This window comes from Cervus elaphus, chromosome 19 (genome assembly GCF_910594005.1).
Source record: "Cervus elaphus chromosome 19, mCerEla1.1, whole genome shotgun sequence".
In the NCBI taxonomy this organism is placed as follows: Eukaryota; Metazoa; Chordata; class Mammalia; order Artiodactyla; family Cervidae; genus Cervus; species Cervus elaphus.
In genome coordinates, this window is record NC_057833.1 from 37456188 (window position 1) to 37483539 (window position 27352).

General features: G+C 37.9%; 1 protein-coding gene and 1 non-coding gene across 3 annotated transcripts in view; both read left to right on the forward strand.

Annotated features, from left to right (window-relative positions):
- The window catches only part of MAP3K13 (mitogen-activated protein kinase kinase kinase 13), a 161093-nt gene that overhangs the window by 30821 nt on the left and 102920 nt on the right, over positions 1-27352 (forward strand). The window contains exon 1 of one of the 2 annotated variants that reach the window (XM_043873867.1): positions 4389-4482. The exons of the other annotated variant lie outside the window; for it this stretch is intronic. The gene's annotated coding sequence lies outside the window, so the exon portion shown is untranslated. Of the gene's footprint in view, positions 1-4388; positions 4483-27352 lie in introns of those variants that run through there. 2 annotated transcript variants of the gene reach the window in all.
- Positions 17909-18015, forward strand: LOC122676183. Its single transcript, XR_006335468.1, has one exon. It is a non-coding gene; the product is annotated as a U6 spliceosomal RNA (small nuclear RNA).

Below are 27352 nucleotides of genomic sequence, written 5' to 3' on the forward strand. Positions count from 1 at the left end.
CCCCCATGCTTGAAATTTTAGGAGCTGTTTGAATTTTAGAAACATATGCAGATTTTGCATTCTTCTCTTTGTATATTTTTGTATATTTTCCTCCTAATGAAGCTGATTCTACAAAACAATCTATGCCGTAGCTTCATATACCCAGTTTGAGAAGCATGATAATAAATAGAATCCCATTTCTTGAAGGCCTTTGACTCAGAATTGCTTTCTTCTAAGAAAACTTCGATTTTTGTGATCTGGGTTCCATTTAGGCTTCACCGAAAGTGAAGAGGTCTCTTGAGTGACCTCCTTTGCCATCTGCTCTCTCTCTTTAACCCATCGTGTTGTGGGCTTTTGTGTATCCTCATTTCTTGTACAGTGCATTTGATGGAATACTTCTTTGATCTTCTATCTTGCTTTCCCAGAAATTACCGTACCATGCTTGTTCTCAAAACCCTCTGCCCGTCCTTCCCTGCCTTCTCTGCTACTGTGCTCTCCCCCGTTGTGTTTCTGTTGTGTGGCTCACCTTTGGCCTCTCCTCCTTCCCTCTGTGTCACCTTCCTCAGCCACCCCAGTCTGGCCTGTCCCCTGAACTCTCATCCTCTAATACTCAGAGGCATCTTGGACAACTGAACTAAAGCATTTAGGGTCACTCTCACATCCCCAGTGCCTTGCATAGTGCCTGGCGTAGTAAGTACCAACAAATATTTGCTGAATGAATTAATTAAATGTATCTCATTCCCCTTCAAACCAGCTTCCTTTCCCAATTTTCATCTTTTGTCCCTAGTTTCATTATTCTTATCTCTCTCTACTACTGCAAATATTTGATTTTTTCCTTCTGAAATATGTTATATCTGTGTTAGTTCTTTTCATTGTGTTTTCATGACTTTTACCCTCAGGCAGGCCTTCATCACCTCATGCCGAGATTACTCCCACAGTTTCTCATCTGGCCTCTTTGATTCTAATCTGTCCTCTCTCCAAGCCGTTTCCACCATAGCTGTCCTATTAACTTGTTAAATGTTTCTTGTTTTAATAAACTTTTTATTTAGGGAGTAGTTTTAGATTTACAGAAAAGTTGCAAAAATAGTACCTTCACCTAGTTTCTCAGATGGTAACATCTTATGTAACCATGGCTCATTTGTCACAATTAAGAAATTAACAGTGGTACGTGACTATTAACTAAAATCCAGACTTTGTTTTTTGCCAGATTTTTTAACCACTCTACTTTTTCTTTTCCAGGATGCCATATTGCCACTTAGCATATCTATATTTTAAAGTAGGTAACACCAGCTTGGGTAAAAATTCAGAAAGGACAAAAGGATGCATAAGTCTCCTTCCCACCTTTGAACCATAGCTACCAGTTCCTTCCCTAGAGAGAACCCACTGTTTCTGGATTCTTGGATGTTCTTCCAGAGAGATTTTCAGTGTATTCTGTCTCTCTCTGTCAAACATACACACACAAATAGTTGCATTCTACATATAGTGCTCTGTACTTTACTTATTTTAAACTTAAATACAGCTTGATCATTCTTTATCAGTAACATAAATTTGCCTTGTTTTCTTACTCCACTGGGTGTCTGCAATATAATTTACCAGTTCCCTTCTCATTGACATCTTTAACTATTGCAAACGATGCTATAGTGAATATTTATGGACATGTTATCATTTTATATATGTATTTTTTAGTTATTGCTGGGTTAGAGGGGATATGTATTCATAATTTGATTGCCGATTTGCTTTTCAGTGGTTTTACCAATTTATCGTCCATTATTTACCAATAATTTCACCAACACTGTGCCTTATGTGACTTTGAACTTTGCCAATTTGATAGGTTAAAATATAGGTTAAAATGATGTCATTGTATTTTGAACTGTATTTCTCTTATAATGAATGAGGTAGAGAGTCTTTCTATATATTTAAGAGCCATTTATATTTCTTTTGTGAACTATTCATATAACTTTGCCCATTTTTCAATTTGGTTATCAATGTACTCATTATTTTATTTTCCTTCTTTAAAATATTTCAATTTTAGCTATTTTCTAATATATTAAGTTTAAATCCTAGTTCCCTTTTCAAGACTTTACATCATATGTCTCAACCCTAGTTTTACACTACTTTCCAACAATCACTGCTGCCCTGATGAGTCTGGGTTTTATGCTCTTACAAGGGCACACAGTACTCACCCCAGCCTTCTTTCATAGTGGCCCCCATCTCCTCCCTCCACTGTGTCTCTGCTTTTGAGACAGAGATTGTTTTCACTTCCTACAATTGGGAAAACTTCCTTTTAATTTCAAGTAGACTTCTGGAAAGAATAATTAACTGATAGTTTGTAAACTCTTATAAAAGAAAATGATAATCACTGAGACAGCACTGAAAAACAGAACAACTGCTGACATCAAACTAACCACATCTCCATTTCCAGAAGAGTTCCAGTGGATTGGTACGCTGTAGGCAAATCTTTATTTATTAAGGCATTGATTTTATCCTTCTGATATTCTTGAGAAGTTAAAAACAGTATAGGCTACGAGAGTGTTTTTTGTAGCTGATCAGACTTGTGTACCCAAAGAGTATTGATTTATGGACCAAGGTCAAATTGAAGATCTCTAATAATAGGACTCTGTTCTCTGTTTCAGAATTCTGTTCTTCATCTTGATTAATCAGTGTTTATTTATTAATAACTTGGTAAATACATGGAGATTAAGTCAATGCAGTTAGGGTTAAAAAGATACTTCTGATGACAGAGTACAGAGGCATGATTCAAAATTACCTTAATATTAGAAGGGTGGGCTAAGGGGGGAAGGATGGCACGAAGGGATACTTATGGAGTTTGGGACGGACATGTACACACTGCTATATTTAAAATGGGTAACCAACAAAGACTTACTGTATAGCACATGGAACTCTGCTCAGAGTTATATGGTAGCCTGGATGGAAGGGAAGTTTGGGGGAGAATGGATACATGTATATGTATGGCTGAGTCCCTTCATTGTTCACCTAAAGCTATCACAACATTGTTAATTGGCTATACCTCAATACAAAATAAAAAGTTATAAAGAAAAAAAAGCAAGCTGCCAAGTTTGTCAGATTGTTAAAACTAAGTTTTAAGTTTTTCTTTTCTTCATCAGACTTCATTTGGCATATTCTATCAGTTTGGAGTTTATGTTTTCAAAAAGAAATTTTGAAATTAAAGTACCTATATTTCTATTGCTGCCATAGAAAGTGGTCACAAGCTTAGTGGCTTAAAACAACACAAATTTATTATCTAACAGTTCTGTAAGTCAAAAATCCAATGTAGGTCTCATGAGGTTAAAACCAAAATTTTTTCAGGGCCATGTCCCTTTCCAGAGGCTCTAGAGAGGAACGTGTTTCCTCTGACCTTTTCCGGCTTCTGTCAGCCCCCTTCCTCCATCTTCAAAGCCAGCAAGAGCAAGCAAGCCCTCACATTGCCTCTCTCTTACCAAAGCTGGGAAAAATTGGACATATCCAGATACTCTCCCTGTCTCAAAGTTCTTAACCTTAATTGCATCTACAGAGTCCCTTGGCTGTGTAAGGTAACAGATTCCAGTGATTAGGGAATGAACATCTGTGGAGGAGGTTATTATTCTGCCTACCACAGTGCTTATTGAAGCAAGATAGTGAAGGGGCCAAATTAGGTACAAGAATCAGACTAAGAAGAATTGAAGATGATCCCAAGTATATTGCTTAGGAGAGAATAAGATAATGTTTATAAAGTGATTACTGTAGTTAAATACATAGTAAATGGCTTTTGCTCCAAAGGCTAATGCTACAAATTATAGAAATATAGTAGCTCAGAGGGAAAGAAGCTTAGGGATGTAGAAAGGGATGATGCAGCATAATATTTTATCTTGTGAAGAACAGAATTTGGTGGGGGTGGGGGAGGGTGATCTAAGTTCTCTCTTTACATTAGATCAGCAAGTGGTTTCAATGTCAGAAAGCACTACATTTAATAAGAACTCTCTGTTGTTTCCCAGCTAGTGAAAGAGCTGGGGTGAATGGAGGTGACAGGAAACTATAATAGAAAAGCAACTTTCTGGCCTCTTTCTGCCATGATAGTACAATGTATGCACTCTGAGGAGGCGGGAGAATTTTTATGAAGCAAGATTTTTGAATCCCAGAGGATTATTGTGTTGGTTGGTTGGTTTGGTTTTTCTAGGAACATAGGAAAATTCCCTCTGAAACCAAAACCCAGCCATCAGAGATTAGGAGACTCTTCAGGCTTTCTCTGTAATCTTCCATAAATTTCCCTCTTTAAACATGTCCAGGTAAACCTCTGAGAAGTTGCTGATAGGTGGTTATCAAGTAGAAGTTTAATGAACAAACCCTCCCACGTTGTTGGGTGGTAGCTTCCAAGGCCATGGTAAATGTGTATCAGTGTGAACCTGATCCAGAACCAGCCAGGAAGGGAACAAAGTTTAGTCTGTGAGGAAGCAGGCAGCTGCTGGTAGTTTCAAGCTGTCTGATCCGACTTCAGGTTGCTGCAGTGTAAGTACTTTTTAAAAAATATTTTGATATTTGAATATGAAAGCATCGTGGAAACAATTTCTAAGATTAAATTAAGGTACTAAATCTTGTATACTAGACCTACTTGCAAGAAAGTTTCAGCATTTCACAATAGTTTTTTTTTTTTTGAAGAAAAGGAAAGTCCTAAAGTCTTTCAGCAAGTGTTCTGCTAACACAGGTCCTCCTGCTTGCATGAGATGACTTTTAATGTCTTGTCTTTGATTGAGTTAAGGTGCTTATGGTCAGAAAGTAAAAGTGATGGAATATATATCTGGTGCCCAAAGATTGATTATTTCCAAGTAGTGCTGAAATTTCTTCCTGATATTCTTTCTTGTTGCTTTCTCTTTAGTTTATGCTCTAGTTACGAGATTATGTTAGCAAATATTTAGTAGTCTCTCAGGTAATTAAACTGGAGCTTTTGATGTTCAAAGAAATCAAATGAATGAGAACTAAGTAGGACTAACATGATTTAATCAGATGTTGGGATCCTAGATTGAAGAGCAACAGAGTGTATTTTCAAAGAGGAGGAACTTTGTGAAATGCATGGAAATGGCAAGCAGCCTTAGAAATTTGTTGCAACTTCGGAGAAATATGTTTTTAAGACTTCGACATATGTACTAATTTTCCAGACTAAATTCCCCAGACTGTCCTATGTAAAATAAATTTCATATATGAAGTGAAAATTGTTGCAGTTCAGCTGTTGTCGTTCTGCTTTGGTACTAGGATTCCAGGAACTACACATTGTTATACAAACATTGACTCTATTGAGTGCAGCTATGAGAGTGTTAAGGTTGCATTTGGTGCTGGAGAGGTTGTTATTTTCTATTTCCCTTTTGCCACAATGTATTTGAAAAAAAAAAAATCCTGGTACTGGACAATGGTATAACTTTGAACAGAGAAACAAATTTTGATGAGGTTAATATATTATATAAAAGTTATAAAGGCTGGCTGTGGGCCAGTAGCCTTTCAAATCATTCAGGAAGTACTGATTGTTTATGTGGAAGTACTCTGGGTTTCCCCTTTGCTCTAGCTTCACCTCAGACCTCAGGGACATTCAGTTTATTTCTCTAGTCTGCCTTATTCCTACTGGACTTGAGTGAGAGCCCACTGGTAGTATTGGGCCCCAACTGACCCTTGGTGGGATAGAAGCCCAAGACACACTGTCCTAAGCAGGTTCTAGGACTGTAATAAAGTGAGACCTTGGTTCATCCTGTAGTCTGCTAACTGCAATGATTCTAGGTTCCTGAACTGATTAAAACTTTGCCAACTCAATAGCTATTGCTGGACCGGGTTACTTATTTATCTATCAGTTCATGGCCGGGGAGGGGGTTGGGTGTCCTGGAAGAGAAGCCAGTATGTCAGGTGACACTCTTACCAGGGAAGCACCTGTTTACTGACCGTATTTGAAGTATTTCAGTCCTTTAACCACCTGGAGGAACACACAGGTGTGCCCGGGCTTAATCTTAACCAAGATACGGTCCGGTTTTTTTAAGAAACCTCCAGTAGCTGTCTCTAACACCCAGACCATTGCACATGCCCCATGAAGCCTGTATGATCTGCTTTCTGACCACCTGTTGAACATCATTGCCTACTTCATTCACTTCACAAAGTTTTCTCCAGCTGCATAAATGTTTTGCTGTTTCTAGAACACATCAAGCATGTTCCTGCCCCAGGGCTTGTGCTGCCCTGCCTGGAAAAGTTTCCCCCGCATTATTTCTGCCTTCCTTTCATTCAGGTCTCTACTCAGATACCTCCTTCTCAGAAGCACCACCACCTCACTTCCACTACATTGCTTCTTTTTCCTTCATCCTGATTTACTTTTCTTAAATAGCTACCTGGCATAATTTATCAGTAAATTATATAGTCTTTCCCACTAGAATATAAGTTCTATGAGGGTTAAGAACTACATCTTGTTCAGTGCTATATTGCCAATGCCCCAAATAGTGCCCACTGGACATACAGTATATACTTGGTAAACATTTGTTTTATGAATAATTTAATGTCAGTTGGTACCACTAAAATTTACTTCCAAGCATAGGCGCTCCACTCTGGTATTCTTGCTGGAGAATCCCATGGACAGAGGAGCCTGGAGGACTACAGTTCAAGTCAAGTGAAGTCGCTCAGTCGTGCCCGACTCTGCGACCCCATGGACTGTAGCCTACTACGCTTCTCCATCCATGGGATTTTCCAGGCAAGAATACTGGAGTGGGTTGCCATTTCCTTGGAGTCACAAAGTCAGACATGAGTGAGCAACTAAGCACGCACACACACACATAGGAATTTTCACTGAATTTTTTGAATAGGTGATATATTCACATGATTCCAAGACCAAAACATATTAAAAAGTTATATTGAAATCTTCCCACCCTAGTCACCTATCCATTCAGTTCCCATTCAGGACCCCCAAATCACTATTATTATTTTTATTACTATTACTATATTTTATTATTATCCTTTTCCTATATCTAGAGTTTCTTTATATATCAAGAAATTATAAAATTATAGATTCCTACTTTCCTCCTTTTTACATATACTATTATATATACTGTTAATTTTTTCACTTATATGTTGAAACTCTTTTCATATCAGTACATGATAAGCATTCTCATTTTAAAATAGCTCTATTTAGTCTACTTAGCGACTAAACAACAATGACAAAGCAATCATCCAGTAACGGGCATTTTGGTTATTTCCAGTATTTTTCTTTTGTAAACAAAGCTGAAATTCAAAATCTTGTGACTGTATCATCTCCTATATTCTTACAGTATATCTGAATGATTAAATTCATCAGAGTAGAAATGCTAGATCAAAAGATGTCATGGCTATTGCCTAATTGCACTCCATAGGGATTGCTTCAATTTGTACTCCCCCAGCAACAAACATATAAGAGAGTACTATCAGACTTTCAAATTTTTGCCAATCTGATAACTTAAAAACTGGTTTCAACATAGTTGTTTTTTTTTTAAGAATTCATAATAAAATTTGTGTTAAAGTTTTAAAAACAATTTAAAAATTTTAAATTGTGACTTTAAAAAATGTAACATTTATCATCGTAACCATTTTTAAGTGTACAAATCATTAGCTTTAAGTACTTTAACACTGTTATGAAACAAATCTCTAGAACTTTTTCATCTTGTAAAACCAAAACTCTTTACCTATTAAATGGCAACTCTCCATTTTCCTCTCCCTCATTTCCTAACAGCCACCATTCTACTTCCTGTTTCTGTGAATCTGACTAGCATAGATACTTTGTATAAGTGGAATCATACAGCTTTTTTGTCTTTTTCAATTTAATTTTTAGTTGGAGGGTAATTGCAGTGTTGTGATGGTTTCTGCTGTAGATCAACATGAATCAGCCAAAGGTATACCTATGTCCTCTCCCTCCTGAACCTTGCTCCCCCCTCCCCATCTCACCCCTCTGGTTGTCACAGAGCACCAGCTTTGGGTTCCCTGCCTTCTACAGCAAATTCCCACTGTCTATTTTACAGATAGTAACAGTTTTTGTTTTTTTGTGAGGCTTGTTTCACTTAGCATAAAGTATTCAAAGTTCATCCATGTTGTAGCAAAGAACAAGATTTCCTTCCTTTTTAAGGCTGAATAATGTTCCATTGTGTTGTAGATATCACATTTTGTTTATTCATCTATAGATAAACCCAAAAGTGGGATTGCTGGATCATATGGTAATTCTATTTTCATTTCTTGAGAAACCACTCTTCAGTTTTCATAGTGGCTATACCTTTTTAGCATAGTTTTAATTTTCATTTCTCTCATTTTGAGTAGGGTTGAGTATCTTTTCATGTTCAAAAGAAACTGCCTTTTTTTGTGTGTGTGTGAACTGTTTATATATCTGTCCTTAGTATGATTTTTTTTATTATTAATTTGAAAATATTTTTTGCTTCTGTGCCTCTGAGTTTTCCAAATTTAGAAGCTACTCGTAAGTAGGTAGAAATAGCCATAAATACAGGTTTGGAATAAGAGTGCCTAGATTTGAACTCTAGATCTGTTGATGTGTGTTTGTGTGTGTGTGTTATTCTGTCAGTCGTGTCTGACTCTTTACAACCCCATGGATCGTAGCCTGCCAGGTTCCTCTGTCCGTGGAATTCTCCAGGTAAGAATACTGGAGTGGGTTGTCATTCCCTTTTTCAAGGTCTATTGATAGGTGTGCAATATTGATTGGGCAAGTTACTGAACATTTCTGGGCCTTGGTTTTCTCATCTGTAAAATAGGAATAAAATTGAGTTGTTGTGAAGGTTAAATGAGATGATGTATATTATGAGCTTAGTATAGGGCCACTGTGATAAGGCAAGGAAAAGAAATAAAAGGCCAAATTTCAGAAAGGAGGCAAAATTGTCATGATTCACACACAGAAAGATTGTATACATAGAAAATCTTATGGAAGCTATAAAAAATGATTTCAACTAATTAAAGAATTTAACTAGGCCACAGGTTATAATCAATATAAAAATTGTATTTGAAATGATTAGAGCAGCTAAAACATTTTAAAATAAATGAAAATATCACCATTAAATTACCAAATACATAGAAATAAATATTTAAAAGAACACAAGACATATATACTGAGAACTACAAAACATTGCTGAGAAAAACTAAAGATCAAAATTGAAAGTCCAATATATATATACAGTTAACCCTTGAACAATGTAGGCATCAGTGGGGCTGATGACCCTTGTGCAGTTGAACATCTACATGTAATATGTAGTCAGCCCTCTACATACACAATTCATCCCTCTGAGTTCCAAATCTGCAGATTCAACCAACCTCAGATCATGTAGTACTGTTGCATTTACTACTGAAAAAAAACCTCAAGTATAAATGGATCCACTCAGTTCAAACCTGTGTCGTTCAAGGGTAAACCGTACCATGATCATGGATTATAGAACTCAGAACTGTTGAGATGCCAATCCTCCTGAAATTGATCTATAGAGTCAATGAAATCTCTGTCAGAATTCTAGCAGGCATTGTCAAGCCGATTCTAAAATATATTTGGAAATGCAATGGATATAGAAGAGCTAAAACAATCTTGAAAAAAACAACAACAAGGTGAGAGATTTATAATATGTGATTCAAGACTTAAAAGTTACAGTTAATCAAGTATTACCCTAAGAATAGATGAATAATATCAATGGAACAGAATAAGCAATCCAGAAATAGGTCACGTGTATATTACCAATTGATTTTTTATCAAGGTGGCAAGTAAATTAAATGGGAAAAGGATAGTCTTTCTAAACATGTTGCTGGTTGAGGTGGATTTGATTCATATCTTCACATCCTCCACATCTTTCTTACTTTATACACAAAAATTAGATAGATATGGACCATAGATCTAAATACAAAGCTCAGAACCAAAAGCTAGGAAAAACAAAGAAAAGCATATTTGCAGCCTTGGGTATGCAAAGATTTTTTTTGCAGGACACTAAAAGCATTAATCATAAAAGTACATTGAATAAAATTAAAAGAGCTTATGTTCTTACTGCAAGATTTCTCATGACTTTTATTAACATTTCTAGTGAGAAGGTCATGCAGCATTTCTCAGCATGTTTGACCATAGAAGCCTTTTTTCATCTAAAGCATTGAACTAAAATACAGGAGTGAGTATGGCATAGAATATACTTGAAGAAGTATTGCTTTGGTCCTCTCCTCAAGACATACTATTTTTGAGAGTTGTAATAAGTTAATGATCATTTTCTCCCTCTTTGATGTGAATTACTGTAATTTCATCCATTTCAACATAGTAAAGAAAACCCTTCTGCCAAAAGAGCTGTGATCACTTCTCATCCCATATCGACTATTCAGCCAGCCAACTGTTACTACTGGTAGGATTTTAGGCTAGTATCACATTAGACTGAAATTCACTATAGTAAGAGGAATAAAGAGTGACTGAGGGTACTAAGCATTTTGCATTCTGCCTGCTGCTGGTCCCGTATGCTTGTTTGGCCTGCTCTGCCCTGCTAACTCATTGCCTGGCAAACTCAAAGTTGTTAAGCCTTTGCTTCTCTCAAAGGCTTAGGCGTTGGTAAACTCCTATAGTAATCCCAGTTCCTGATTGCTTGAAGGTTTTTTCCCTCCATGGAATTCCTAGTCTCTGACTCATAGTTCACTGTCCTAATCACATTCCTCTTCCTGCTGTTTCTGCCTGTGAACTGATTTTAATGGAATATGGATTATCACTTCAGAAGTAGGAGAAGAACCAAAAGAGAAAGTAGAAGGAAATCAAACTCAAGTTTTAATTAAACTATAATTTGCCTGAAGGCTCTATTCAGGGAAAGAGATCTTAGGAAGAAGTCAAAATAATGTTGTGACGTCAGTAGAAATATATATATGAAAGTTTAAAGAAGTAGCCCTATAATGTCTTTGAATTACATTTTAAAAATTGACTACTATAGTGTATATTAATTTATACTGAACACAGAAAACTCATAGCCAGATATGGAAATGTTATCTATGACATCAGAATAGAGCTTGCTAGAAGGACTGTATATGACTAGACGTTGAAGTGTTAGTTGTTCAGTCATGTCTGACTCTTTGAGACCCCATGGACTGCGTGCAGCCCACCAGGCTCCTCTGTCCATGGGATTTCCCAGGCAAGAATACAGAAGTGAGTTGCCATTTCCTTCTCCAGAGAATCTTTCCAACCCAGAGATCAAACATGGGTCTCCTGCTCTGCAGGTGGATTCTTTACCATCTGAGCCACCACGGAAGCTGTAACTAGATGTTAAGAAGCTTTAATTTTAGGTATGACATTAAATTGGTTTTTGGTAGTAAATAAATATATTCTTGTAAAGAAAGAAATTATTGCCCTGACCCTCATTTTGCAGAAAAAAAATATATACACATAAAATATATATTTGTGTGTATACATTCATGTATATGTACACACACATGTATACACACATACCAGGCTCTGTCACAGATACTTTTCTTGCGTGCTGTCTCATTTAATCAGCTCTGTTCATGTCTCAACTTCCTCATCTGGAAGTGAGGTGATAATATCTCACTCTGCCTTCCTCACAGAATAATAAATATAATCATAACGAGATAATAAAATATACTACTTCAAGCATTACTCAAGAATTTAAGGACTAAATCTTGAATGCCATGTTGTGAGATGTTTACCAGTGTTTCCATAGTAAAATGGTGTGATGGATCCTGGTAAAATTCATTTCAGAATACATTTGCAATACAAACTTGGCAGCAACAATTTACACAGCTTGTTCCACAGACATCAAAGAAATGATGGAACACCTGCAAAGTATAGAACAACCTTTTTTCTACTTCTCAATAAACACAACACAAAGTAAACACACCCTCTGCAGTACTTTATGACACACCTCATCAAAAAACTGGCAAGGGAGATATATACTTGGGCAAATGCTTGGACATAGGATAACGTCATAGATGACAGAAGAATTTTACATTAGAAATTGAAAACCAGTTTTTAGTCTGTGTAATAACAGTATAAACAAAAAGGTGAGCCTTACCTCAGAAGGCACCTAGGGATCATGGGGAGTTAAATGGAACAATGCTTATATAACTACTGCTTATTAACCTGGACCTGGGAGCTGAAAGAAACTTGATCTCTTTCTAGCAGCCTGATCCTTCAGAATGGAAGTTTTAAAAGCTTCTGAACCTCACCTCTAGACTGTCTTTCCATTGACCTGAAAAACTTTCTTAATTTAATAAGATAATGGAGATAGGGGCCACAGTGCCTGCCAAGTGTCTAGGAAACTACAAGTTTTCCTCTTTAAAGTTCCCTAAAATGTCTAGGGGATCATAAACCAGGAAATGAACCCATCAAAGAAAGACCATAAAATGTTACTAATTGAAAAACTGAAAAAGGCTGCCTTATAATCACTTATCTGGAAAATGATTAGACAATAAGGTCCCTAGGAACAAGCATGAAAAACAAAGTGGTTTATATGGCTGCTTTGAGAACCTGTGAAGGAAAAAATAATTTTGCCAGAACTTTTTCCAGTTGAAAGTTTCAATAATAAAGTTTTCACATAATACTCTAAAGAAATCACATAAGATACATGTTAACAGCAATAAGTGCAAATGGGAAATGACCAATCTATAAGTGGATATTAATAGTTCTGGTTCATGGAATAAAGAACAGAAAACATTACATACATACAGAAAACCTTACATACTGGTAGAGAAGTTACCTGTGCTCAATAGAAAGACCTTTATGCCCATCTAATGAATTCTTACATGTTTAGATTTATGTTTTACTTCTAGAATTTCCTTCTTACTGTTTTTTTATACTTTCCATCTCTGTGATAAAATTTCTTTTTTTTTAAGATTCCATGTATAAGTGATAACATGCAGTAATTGTCTTTCTCCAATTTCACTAAGCATAATGCTCTCTAGGTCCATTTGTATTGTTGCAAATGGCAGAATTTCCTTCTTTCTTATGACTAATATTCCGTTGTGTATATATGTACCATATCTTTATCCACTCATCTGTTGAAGAACGCAGATTACATCCATATCTTGGTTAATAATGCTACTATGAACGTTGGGGTATATGTATCTTTTCAAATTAGTGTTTTTGTTTTTTTCATATACCTACTTAGTAGTGGAAATGCTGGATCTTTTGACAGTTCTATTTTTAGTTTTTTGAGAGGCCTCCATACTGTTCCAGAGTGGCCACACCAATTCACAATCCTCCCAACAGTGTACAGAGATTCTCTTTTCTGTGTAGCCTCACCAACATTAGTTATTTGTGGTGGTTTTGATGATTCTGACAGGTGTGAAGTGAACAGGAATTTTTAAAAAGTATTTTATTGATATATAAAAGTACTTCTTTTATTGATGTCGCTGATTTAATTTGTATATGGTCAGTGAACATACTCTTTTAAGATTTCAGTCTGGAAATAATATTATTGAGAAACACTTTAAGGTTCAGAATAAGGTCTTTGTTGGTATAGCTATCTTTTCATTTATGTTTTCTGCAGTTGCTAAGTGCAGTGTTCCATGAGATCGGGCAAGATGGTTGGTAATACTGTTTAAATCTATCTGCTGATAGGTTTCTTTTGTCTACTTCTATAACTATCTATTACTGAGAAAGGAGTGTTAAAATCTCTGATTGTGGATTTACCTATTTCATTAGTTCTGTCATCCCATGCTTTGAAGCTCTGATGTTGAGTATATCCACATTTAGGATTATTATGTCTTCTTGATGAAGTGGTCCTCTTAATATTATTAACTCTCCCTCTTTATCTCTGCTAATGCTCCTTGTCTTGAAGTCTACTTTATCTGATAATAGTCACATCAGCCTTTTTATGGTTAGTATTTGAATGGTATATCACTCCCTCCTTTTACTTTCAAACTGTCTGTCTTTTAATGTTTGAGCTGTATTTCTTAGAAATAATGTACAATTGAATCTTCCTTTCTGTAAGTCCAGCCTTGGTCTCCACCTTCTGGTTCACCTGCATTTAGTGTAGTTTCTGATACGGTTGCACTTGGGTGTACTTTGTGTTTAGTTTTCTGTTTATCCCATCTAGGCTTTGTGTTTCCTCATATTCTTCCTTTGATTGATTGATTGATTTTAGTTTAATCAAATGTTTTCTAGTATTCTGTTTCATCTTATGACTCCCTAGCTGTATCTTTTTAATATTTTTTAGCACTCCATCTAGCTATTTTAATATGTATCCTTAAATGATCACATTCTATATTTTAGTGTTGTATCATTTCTTATAAAATGTAAAATCTGTGGATATGAAACAAGGACTTCTGAAGGGATATTTTAGAAATCTTAAAGAACAAGTAGAAATGAGGAAGAGGTGATAGGCACTCTAGGGAGAGCAGTAGCAGGATCATGTAGACTAGTAAGAGAACAAGCCATTCACTCCGACTAGAGCCTAGAGCTCAGTGGCAGGAGCTGAGGACAGAGAACTCAGTGGGGGACACTCTCGTGTGTTGTGGTGGGTTGAATAGTGTTCCCCTGGAGTTCATATTCACCTGGAAGCTCAGAATATGACCTTATTTGGAAATAGACTGTAGTTACTGGCGTTAATACGAGGTCATTCTGGATAAGAGGTCATTGTTCTAAATCCAATGAGTAGTATCCTTGTAAGAGGAGAGGACGCAGAGATACACACAGGGAAGAGGCCGTGTGATGACAGAAGTAGAGACTGGAGTAAACAACTACCAGCCAAGGAACCCCGGGGATTGCTAGGGGCCACCTAAAGTTAGCAAGAGGCAAGCTTCTTCCTTAGAGCCTTCAAGGGACCACGGCCCTGCTGACACCTTGATTTTGAACGTCTGGTCTCAGGAACTGTGAGAGAGTAAGTTTCTGTTGCTTTATGCCTCCCAGTTTGTATAATTTGTTACAGCAGACCTGAGAAACAAATGCAATATTTAACCCATATTCTGCTTACTGTGCATTAAGCCCATTGTTTTGGTCTCTTCTCATCCGGTGGCCGGAGTGTTGGAACTTCACCTTTGGCATCGGTCCTTCCGGTGGGTATTCAGGGTTGATTTCCTTTGGGGTTGGCTGGCTTGATCTCCTTGCTGTCTGGGGGACTCTCAGGAGTGTCTTCCGGCACCATAGTTCTGGGGCATCGATCCTTCAGTGTTCGGCCTTCTTTGTGGTCCGGCTCTCACATTCCTGCATGGCTACTGGTAGGGTCGTAGCTTTGACTATACAGACCTTTGTCGGCTAAGTGATGACTCTGCCTTTTAATACACCGTCTGGGTTTGTGGTAGCTTTACTTCCAAGGAGCAAGTGTCTTTTAACTTCATGACTGCAATCATGAAATGTAATATACATATATTAAATTATTTAATCCTTACAACCAATAGAAGAAAGACCCTTTCAGTGTGCCTTAAGGTACACAAGATGAATCCATGGAAAATTTCTCCAACTGTCGTTGGAAAAATCTGTACCAAATCCTTAACAGAATTCTGGACATTTCTTCTCAGTGATTATCCTAGCTGAGCACAGAGTGAAATTAGGAAAACAAACCAAAAAAAAAAAGATAGGTCCAGAAATTCTTTTATTCTTCCCTTTAAGAGAGAGAGCCTAATTCCTCTCCCCCTGAATGTGGGTTGGGTCCTGATGACTTGCTTCTAATGAAAGATTAAAGGGAAAATGAGGGCATGCAGATTTGGAGACCAAGTCAGGGGTTAGCAAACTATAGATGTGGGTCGGCCACCTATTTTTATGAATCAAGTTGTATTGGAACGAGTATCCCCATTGGTTTACATTGTATGTACCTGCTTTGCACTGAAACGACTGAGGTAAGCTATACAGACCCCATGGCGTGTAGCCTAAGGTAGTTATTATTTAGCCCTTTTGGAAAGTTTGTTAATCCCTGAGCTGGGTCACAAAAAGCACTGCAGCTTTTTGCCTGCTCTTGATAACTTGCTTTGGGGGAAGCCATCTGCCTTGTCACAGGCAAATTCCTGTTGTTAAGGAACTGAGGCCTCTTACAAACATCTATAAACAGTCTTGAAAGTACAGTTGACCCTCGAACAATGTGGGAGAGAGGGTGGTTCAAAAATCCACCTGTAACTTAACTTACAGGCAGCCCTCTGTAGTTATCGCTATGGTTTCACACCTAGAGATCCAACCAACCTCAGATTGCGTATTACTGTAATATTTTTTTAAAGCCACAAGTAGTTTTTAAAAAGGCATACGTAAGTGGACCCACACAGTTCAAACTCATGCTGTTCAAGGGTCAACTTTAGTTCCTCAAGCCCCAGGCAAGCTTTCAGGTGACTGCATCCCGGTCAACAACTTCACCGAAACTTCCTGAAAAACCCTGAGCCGGAACCACCCACCAGGCTGCTCCCAGATCCCTGCCCTTCAGAAACTAAGTGAGATAATAAGGGTTTGTTGTTTTAAGCTGCTCAGTTTGGAGCAATGTGTTATGCTGCAATACATAACCAATTCACTCATCCTCCCCTGCTGCAGTTTTCCATGCTGCCTATGAGCTGCTCTGCGTGTCTTATCTATGCCTCTGGCTTTGCTGTTTTAGAAACACTGGGAAATAAGACCTTTATATAAAGAAACTCCCAGATGACATGGATAAGATTTAGGAAACAAAAGATATTGGAAGACAAGGGCTCTATTTTATATTTTTCATAATTCTCCTTACTAACTAATACAGTACTATGTAATAAGTAATACAGTACTATGAGTGATTCAGTTCAGTTCAGTCACTCAGTCATGTCCGACTCTTTGCGACTCCATGGACTGCAGCATGCCAGGCTTCCCTGTCTACCACCAACTCCCAGAGCTTGCTTGAACTCACATCCATCGAGTCAGTGATGTCATCCAACCATCTCATCCTGTGTTGTTCCCTTCTCCTCCTGCCTTCAATCTTTCCCAGCATCAGGGTCTTTTCCAATGAGTCAGCTCTTCGCATCAGGTGGCCAAAGTATTGGAGTTTCAGCTGCAGCATCAGTCCTTCCAATAAATACTCAGGACTGATTTCCTTTAGGATTGACTGGTTTGATCTTGCAGTCCAAGGGACTCTCAAGAGTCTTCTCCAACACCACAGTGCAAAAGCATCAATTCTTAAGTGCTCAGCTTTCTTTATAGTCCAACTCTCATATCCATACATGACTACTGGAAAAACCATAGCTTTGACTAGACAGACCTTTGTCGACCAAGTAATGTCTCCGCTTTTTAATATGCTGTCTAAGTTGGTCATAACTTTTCTTCCAAGGAGCAAACATCTTTTAATTTCATAGCTGCAGTCACCATCTGCAGTGATTTTGAAGTCCAAAAAAATAGTCTCTCACTGCTTCCATTGTTTCCCTGTCTATTTGCCATGAAGTGATAGGACCAGATGCCATGATCTTAGTTTTCTGAATGTTGAGCTTTAAGTCAGCTTTTTCACTCTCCTCTTTCACTTTCATCAAGAGGCTCTTCAATCCCTCTTCACTTTCTGCCATAAGGGTGGTATCATCTGCATATTTGAGGTTATTGATATTTCTCATGGCAATCTTGATTCCAGCTTGTGCTTCATCAAGCCCAGCATTTCGCTTAATGTACTCTGCATATAAATTAAATAAGCAGGGTGACAATATACAGCCTTGACATACTCCTTTCCCAATTTGGAACCAGTCTGTTGTTCCATGTGTGATTGATTACTGCTGCTGAACTTGACTGTGACTAATAAAGTGTTAGGCTTGTAAAACATGTTTATTTGAGTTATTAGGCAGAATGTTTGCTCTATCATGTTACTATTATTTATATGAAAAGGGGTATTTGAGTATGCCATCGTAATCTTTATTGGATGCACTTCAAGAGTTTTAGTTGCTTTTCTTAAATTTTAACCAAGTTGTCTCTAGTTAGGATGGTGTTGAGTTCTGTGGGTGTATTAGTTTTCTACTGATGCATCACAATATTATTTTAGTGGCTTAAAACAACACCCACGTGCTCGCTTCGGCAGCACATATACTAAAATTGGAACGATACAGAGAAGATTAACATGGCCCCTGCGCAAGGATGACACGCAAATTCGTGAAGCGTTCCATATTTTTAGGAGATTGCCAAGAGAATGTTTCAGATCTATGCGCAGGTGTTCTTGTGTACCAGGCACAGGGTATCAGGGATGGGACAGCTCAGAACTGTGACTGAAGAAATGACAAAATAGCCTTTCCTAGAGAACTGTAAGATAATGGAGACATTGACCTGGCTCCATTCACTGTCTCTCTTGACATATGCAATTTATCTGATTTCCTGCCTAGAGACAGAGCCCATCTCCTGCTAAAGAGCCCATCTAGCCATGTAAAAAAAAAAAAAAAAAAAAAACAACACCCACTTATTATCTCAATTTCAGTGGGTCAAGACTCTGAATGTAGCCTAGTTAGGCCTCCCACTTAGGGTCTTACAAGGCTTTAATCAAGGTGTTGGCCAGGGTTGGAGTTTCATCTGAAACTTGCCTGGGGTACTCGTGTGGCTATTGACAGCATTCAGTATCTTGGGGTTGTAAAACTGAAAGCCTCAGCTTTCTGTGTTTTTTTTTTTTTTTGAGTTGTTATTGCCTATTGTCTAGAGGTGTCCCTCAGCTAACAGAGAGCACCCACACTTCCTTGCCATGTGGGGTTACCCAATATGGCCATTTGCTTCCTCTCAGCTAACGAAGGGAGAAACTCAGGCAAGACATGCAGTATGGTTTTCTATAATATCATCACATCATTATGTGCATGTGATCAGTACCTTCCCCTACCTTTACGGTGTTCTCTTGGTTAGAAGCAAGTCTCACTGTGAGCCAAGGAAAAGCATTAGTAGGTGGGGATCACAGGTGCCTAGTTTCTGCCAGCTCTTGGCATATAGTGTTCTTTCAAGAAGTTTGGTGGTAGAGGACAGGAAAGTGAGTAGATAAGTCAGAGGAAAATTTTGGAAAAGGAGAAACAGGAACATGTTTATAGGCAAAGGAGAAAGCGTAGCCAATAAGAAGAGACTGAGATGATACATTAATCTGTGCCAAGAGTCTGTTACATAGTAGGTGCTCAATTATATTAGTTGTCTCATACCTCTCCTTACACAGTGTCTCATTACGTTTCTTTCTTTAAATATATATTATACTACTCTACTATGTGTCATACATGACAGTAGATACTGTACTAACCAAACTAAATATATCCCTGACCCCTTTGCCTTTGTGCCATCCAGCTTGGGAGCATCATTAGCCATTTCAACAATCACTTCCTTCCAGGCTTACCTCCTCCACCCCTTGTGAACTTTGGCCCTTCTTCCTTTGACTGTGCCAAGCCAGAGTACTCCCCAAATTGTGTTTTCTGCTGCTGTGTTGATTGTTTTGCCTCCTCAGTTGGGACAAACTGCTTATTGGTGGCCTTGAATTCGTATCTGTTCGAGTTTCCCAAACCTCTTCTGTAACTTATCATCCTATCTTACTGCCCTTCTCAGTTGACAGTGCTTCCTGTGATAGGAAGTTCTCTCAACTTCCTTTCTACTCATCCCATAATCTTTTATTGCCACCTTAACTTGCCTATTTTCTTGCACAACAAAATATGTAGATACCACAGGTATCCCTACCTACCTTGTGGTCAAAGTTTCGGTCGTAACCCCTCCCACCTCCTCAAAGCGTATTCCCAGCCACGAGCGTCCCTCATACCACCCTCTGTAGCAGAATATATTACAGAATCATTGCCAAGCCATCTGTGCCTTGATGTTTGATATCTCCCCTAAAATTAGAGGGGGAAAAAAGAAGTTTTTTAAAGTTCAAGTAACTTGAATGTTAAAATAATGTTAAAAATAATTATTAAATCAGCAAGTCTTAAAACTTAATTTTGTTCCCAAAGTAATGTACTTCATAGAAAATTTAGAAATTTAGATTAAAAGAGAAGAAAATAAAATTATCACTATCCCTGCATCCAAATAACTATGGTTAACATTATATTTATTCTTCTAGTCATATATCTGTGCTAAATTACATGGTACCAATTATCATGTTACCGTCCTTATCCATATTTTGTTATGAATATTTTATCTATTTTTATATATCAATACTTTAATATATAGTTTGTAAAGCTTTTAAATATTTTTAATTTCACTTATTTAATAAAACTTCCCTTTACGGGTATTTTATTTTCCCAATGATTTATATTTTAAATAATTACATGATGAAATTTTTATAGCTAGGCCCTTTTTGCAAATTCTTGATTATTTGTTTAGAATAATTCCTTGAAGTTTAATTTTAGATCAAAGAATATTTACATTTAAGCCCACTGATACCTGCTATCAAGTAACTGTACTTCAGAAAGGTTGTAAGAAGTATTTAACCATCAGCAGTGTGTAAGAGTATCTGTTTTCCCATACCTTTTCCAAGGCAGTGTATAAAACAATCTTAGCCACTTTGCAAGGAGAAACCAGTTTTTCATTTTGATTTAATTTGCATTTTTTGATACTGAAGTCACACTTTTCCCTTACTATCCATTGTATATGTTTTTTTGTAAATTGTCTGTTCATGGACTTTTTCTTCTTCCCTTCATCTTATTTGTATGTTTATCTACTCTATTATTTTTTGAACTCACGGTTGTTCAAATTAGTGACAGTGTATTTTGTGTTTTCTGGTAGCTATGAATGGTAGCTTTCCTTTAACACAAAGGACAACTGATTTTTAATTTGTTTATTTGGCGGCCTCGCGTCTTAGTTGCGACACGTGGGATCTTCATTGCGGCCTGCGGACTCTCTAGGTGTGGTGCGCAGGCTCAGTTGCTCCGTGGCATGTGGGTTCTGATTTCCCTGACCAGGAATCAACCCCACATCCTTGATTTGCAAGGCGAATTCTTAGCCACTGGACCACCAGGGAAATCCCTGCTTTTTCCATGAAAAATAGACTAGAGAAAAATGACATACACATATATGGCACACATATATACATAGGTATATATACAGATATGTGTGTGTGTATATGTCTTTCAAGCATAGCTTGACAAAGCCACTTAATACGGTTCTGTGTAATTATTGACTTTCTTTATGCAGTATTACCTTATTGATCATCATTCAAGGTTTTGGAATAATTAGTCATTTAATAAAGTAAAGCATAATGACATTGATCTCAGTCTACTTGTCTGACTTGTAAATTTTTCCTCAGTAATATTATTGTATTGGATTTTCTCTTTTAAGTTTTTCAAACATTCTTCAAGTTTGCAGTAGGTGGCAGCAACCGAAAGCATTCTTTCATTTGGTTCAAAATGTAATCAGGCATACATAGGGGACAATATAAATGAACTCACCCTAAATATGAAGAGTTTTATGATAGAGGCTACTCCAGAAATGTAAATTTAGTGTGAAATTGGTGAGTATTTCATAGCCCATTTTGGAAGTAAGCTCCAACAAATACTCTTTTTGGGAAATTACATTTTATTTTTCAGTGTTGCAGGGTTTTCTTATAGCATGTTTTATTGTTTTATTATTTTGGGGAATCTTATTCCCCACCACCTCCTCTTTTTATATTTACAGTGAAAGCTACTCAAGACAACCAGCCTCTTTTCTAGAGGAGTGGCCTTTTCAGTGATGACCCTTTAATACAGAGCCTTGAGTAATTTAACAGACTAAAACTACATGCTAAGAATATGTAGCCTTTTTAGGCCACTGCTTCCATTTTGAGTGGTCTTAGAGCTTCATTGTGCTAATTTTAAAATTCGGGGTCCACACATGTCTCAAGAGTATATGTAATAATTTTCTTTAGATCATAACAGTTCCCCCCAAGTTGGTTTAGCATCATCTATAGTCCATTCGGGCTTCCCAGGTGGCGCTAGTAGTAAAGAACCCTCCTGCCAGTGCAGGAGACATAGAAATGTGGGTTCAATCCCTGGGTCAGGAAGATCCCCTGAGGAGGGCATGGCAACACACTCCAGTATTCTTGCCTGGAGAATCCCATGGACAGAGGACCCTTGTGAGGCTACAGAGTCAGGGGTCACACAGAGTTGAACATTACTTAAATGACTTAGCACACACGCATAGCCCATTCATGAGAGGGGCAAGCAACACCACTACAAAGGATCTGGGGACACACCGGCTTTTGTTTCGAAACTACAATGACAGGTGGATATTCTGCCCCTAGGACAAGAGTGGTGGCTGTAAGATAAACCTAGTGGCTGTGAGTTGAGAGGGGGAAAAGGTCCACTTGCTGCTGTGGTCATTAATGCTTCCTCCTTAGCAAGAGTACAGCTTAGAAAAGAAGGTTTCTGGTGAAGAACAGCTGTTGTTAGCTAGCCAACACAGAAGAGATCTCTAGGCTTTAGAGGTGGTTTTTAAAAGATTAAAGCATTAAAATTTCGCAGGCTAAGGAAAAAGAAGAATTTCATGAGAATTAAAAATATATTTCAAGCCCCTTGCATGTTTAACTAGAGTCCAACAGAATTCTTAAGAATTGATTCAGAAATCCTTGAATCATATTTTCTGTATTTCCAAAGCTCTTGTTATCAGGAGAGAAACTGATTCTTGTTTTGTCCAGGTTTTAGTAGTATTGTAGAGGTAAGTTAGTATTTTCTCTTCTGTTAGATTGAAGATAACTTTGGGACAAAAAATAAATAAATGTGATTTTAAAAATTTTCGTTGGCTTTTCTTTAGAACTAAGAACAGTATCCTGTTCTAGGAATAATGAGTGAACTGTAACTGACTGTCCAAGAAAAAGAGGTAGCATTTGTGGTCACTCTTATCCCACCAAAAAATACAGAGAACATTCAGGAAATCTAGGATCAACTCCTGACTCAATGCCACAAATTCCAAGACTATGGACAAATCTTTGAACCTCAGTTTTTTCATATGTAACAAAGAAGAGGACAGAGTAGATTTGAGTTGTAAGGTTTCTCTCAGATCCTTGATTCTCTGAGTCAGTATTCTTCTCAAGATGTCTAGAGCAATAATTGCTTATTTATCTCATTCAGGAAATAACCGCACACCACCTGGTAACAGTAGGAATACAGACTAAGTAGCGATAACAGCGGAGAAGGCAATGGCACCCCACTCCAGTACTCTTGCCTGGAAAATCCCATGGACAGAGGAGCCTGGTAGGCTACAGTCCATGGGGTCGCGAAGAGTCGGACACGACTGACCGACTTCACTTTCACTTTTCACGTTCATGCACTGGAGAATGAAATGGCAACCCACTCCAGTATTCTTGCCTGGAGAATCCCAGGGACGGGAGCCTGGTGGGCTGCCATCTATGGGGTCACACAGAGTTGGACACAACTGAGGTGACTTAGCAGCAGCAGCAGCGGTAACAGAGAGTCTCAAAATTTTGGTGGTTCCAAAAGACGGAATGTTATTTCTGTCTTTATTAGCAGTCCTAAAGTAGGCAGGTACCCCAGGACAGATGGATGGTTCTGATTCATCAAAAAATCCAACCCCAAGGCTACTTCTGCTTCCTTGTTCTTCCATCACCTGGGATACCATCATCTGCATGGTAGAAGCTGACTCAGCATGGGACTTGAGAGTCCAGCACAAGCAGGGAAGAACCTGCAAGTTAAAAACATACTTCCACTCAAACCCCCCTGGCTAGAACTCAGTCATGTGCTCACATCTACAACCAGGAGAACCGAGAAGTCTTTAGCAGCGTGGCTTGTATCCATCTACAATTTTAAGAGGGGGGGTTGGGCATAAGGGTTCTATAACTAACAAGAAAGAGAAGAGATTATATTTTAGGGGACAGTACCCAGCACTGTGCCTTCTGTTACGGTTTAAAACCATTCTGATAATCTTATTTTACTGTTTCTTGTCTTTCTATCTTTTCTAATGAAATAGACTGAGATCAGGACCTGTGATTTATCCCTATATGTGTACCTCACAGCACATGTAACGTATTTTGAACATAGATGACATTCAATAAAAATATGTATATTTTATTTGTATATTGATTTTTCAGAGCTTTTAAGTAAGCACTAGGTCCAATAATCTTCCCTTCCATTACGCTGTTCCATCTACTTATTGCTTGTGTAGTGAATGTTACATGTAAAACTTCAATTCTCAACCTAGTTCAGGAGACTATATCAGGACTTAAAAAGTAGTAAAATTTTAAAATACATGTTACAGATAAATTGATTAATTGGGGGCAGGTTGCTACTAATAGCAATTACTATCTTTTTTGGGTAGTGTGATTATGTGTAATGGAAAACCAAGAGCTTTGCAGAATGGCTTCAACATTTGGTTTTAAGTGTATTCCTTGGACATCACATATGATCATATTTATGAAATACTTTAAAACAGATCTTTCTCTGAAATATTTTGAGGTTCCGTCATCTCTGTTCTCTTCATTGGTGTGCTTAGTCGCTCAGTGATGTCCAACTCTTTGTGACCCCATGGACTGTAGCCCGCCAGGCTCCTCTGTCCATGGGGATTCTCCAGGCACGAATACTGGAGTGGGTTGCCATGCCCTCCTCCAGGAGATCTTCCAAACCCAGGGATTAAACCCAGGTCTCCCACCTTGCAGCAGATTCTTTACCATCTGAGCCACCAGGGAAGCCTGTTCATTTGATGTTAATAATAAAGAGCTGACTGCAGTGCTGAGTGTGGGTTTACACAGAGTGAGCCTGTATATGGATAGCTGTATAAAACTGATTTTAAAAGCAAGCTTTTACACTTTTACTGACTCTGTGTTAACATCTTCTCCACTCTGACTTCCTTTTTTTTTTTCTGCTGCACTTGTATACTGTAATCCAATATGGGAAGGGAAAGTGCTGGTATGTGCCTTACCAATTTTACATTTGGTTTGAACTGCCTTGGAAGAATTGTCCTAGTCTCTAATATCCAGTTTTCCCACATCTTCCCCCTTCAAGTTTACCTCCTTTTATAACTGACTGTAACTACCCAACCCAAAATGATCATTCTATCAGTAAGTGAGGAAGGTTTGGTTCAAGCCCTGGACAAACTGCAGCATAAGGACAGGGTTTGTTTGTATAAGACAAGCCTTTATTCCCTTTACAAACATGCCAACTTGCCAAAGACAAGCAAATGGCAAATACTGGCTATAGTCTAGACCAGGAAGAGTGGTTCTGAGCTTTCACTCAGCCTCACCCACTTTTCAGAGCTTTCAGTGAGCCTCAACACCAGGCTGTTCTTGGAACATTTTTCTCCAAGGGACAGGACAGGTTTTTTTGTTCTGTTTTTGTCAGCTAAGGGCTTGATCTTACCTTTCTCTGTCAACAGAGGGCAGCAGAGAGCACCACTCCATAGCCTAACTGCTGCAGCTGCTGCTAAATTGCTTCAGTCGTGTCCACCTCTATGCGACCCCATAGATGGCAGCCCACCAGGCTCCTCTGTCCCTGGGATTCTCCAGGCAAGAATACTCGAGTGGGTTGCCATTTCCTCCTCCAATGCATGCATGCATGCTAAATCACTTCAGTCGTGTCTGACTCTGTGTGACCCCATGAACAGCAGCCCACCAGGCTCCTCTGTCCACAGGATTTTCCAGGCAAGAATACTGGAGTGGGTTGCCATTTCCTTCTCCAATAGCCTAACTAGTAGTCCTCAAACTGGGTGAGGCCCAGTCTCCTAGAGCCTACAAAGACAATCAACCCCAGGGACTTTTTTTAGCTATGGCAAAGACTGGGTCTGTTACAGGCATTGTGGTGGGGGTTGCGGGGGGTGCGGTGCTAAACATTTTGCCTTATGTAGGAAAGTTCCACGCATGGGAGAATATTCCCACCCACCAAAGTCAGTTAACTTCCTTCTGGTATTGTTCTCCAGCCTCAAGTAAAGCATTCCTGCCTAACTTAGCACTTTCACCATTTGTGTTGTTCTTCTTCTTACCAAAGCAACCTAATACTACAAACTGGCCTTTTCATCTTTGCATTGTCACTTTTTAAATTCATTTTAAATTTTAGTCATTGAATGACCACAGACAACTCTTTAATAGGAGAGGGGAAAGAGATAATGGATAGAATTTAGAAAGTAGAAGTCACTAGGTTACAGAGTTTAGAAAAAGCTGGATTAGATGAGCCAATCTTCTTGAACCTTAATTTTCTCACATATAAAGTGAGACCAAAATCTAGTTTATTTTAAAATATTTTGTAAATTTTAAAGTGAAGGAGAAGATTGTTTACCCAGAATGTCTAGGGCCAGATTTGTACCCAATTATTATTTTTAGAAATTAGATATCCAAACCTCTCTACTCACTTTATACTTAGGAGCTCATATCCCAATTAAACAATAGTCGTAGCCAACATCCTGGGGATGACATGGTTGATTCTCACTGGGTCATGAGTCCGAGTGGACTTGGGTCACGTGCCTGTCTTTTCACTAATGTTATAACCAAGTATGTGAGTTGCCCTGCCTTATGTCACATGTTCACTCTTGGAGTCCTGACTTCAGGTGGGGTTGGCTTTGCCTGAACCTCTTGAACTGAGAGTGGGGAAGAGACAGTTTCCTCAAATGGAGAGGATGTAGGGGCAGACTTTAAAAGGGGGCAGTTGTTCCCTGTTTCTATGTTTTGATCTTCAACTATGCTACATGCTTTGTAAAGCTAAAGTGGAAATGCCAACTTCCACTAAAGAAGCAGGGAAATGAAAACAGGATCAGAAGTATAAAAGTTAAATGGTTGTTTTTTTACATGACCTCTCAGAAAGAGTACAAACTCTATATGGATGGGTAAAATATAAAGTTATTTTTTGTTTGTTTGGTTTTTTACCCTTTCAATATGTAAAGTGCCTTCATAAACTCAAAATATTATTTTTAGTCCCACAAAGGTTTGGTTTATGGTAACTTGCCAGATTTTGTGTTTTATGGAGTGGTGTATTTCAGGGATGTTAAATGTTTTATTTATTGAGAAATCCATTTGCTTTTGATTTGCTTTAATGCATTTTCATTATTGATCAGAGAATTATATCCCTTGTTCGTAATCATCCTTTTGACACAGATAATACATTAAAACTTCATTAAGCTGTTAAACTTTATTCTAAATAGCATAAAAATCTCTAAACAATTGCTTTTTTCCAGTTGTCTAGATGTTTTATTATCCTTTGATAAAAATGCTAGACTTCAAATCCACTTAACTCACAATATTCTTCAAAATTTGCTGTAATTATATGAACCTTCAGGATTTTTTTCTATCATAAAAATGATTGTGGGATTTATCAACATGAGACTTTCATCTTTTTAAAAGTTAATAGGTGTATTAGTGTTAAGTTTTTATTTATAGTCTACTTTTTCTAAAAGGATGTGCTTATGACATATATATATACATAAAAAGGTTAACAAAGGGAAAATCAAACCTAAAACAAAGGAAAATAAAGCAAAATGATAACCACAAAAAGCTAAAATAAATTATATAGAGATATAGATTGATTGATTTGAGCATAAAGTTGGCTCTGGGTTTCCCTGCAGGGCCAAAAAAATAAAAGGCAATTCAGT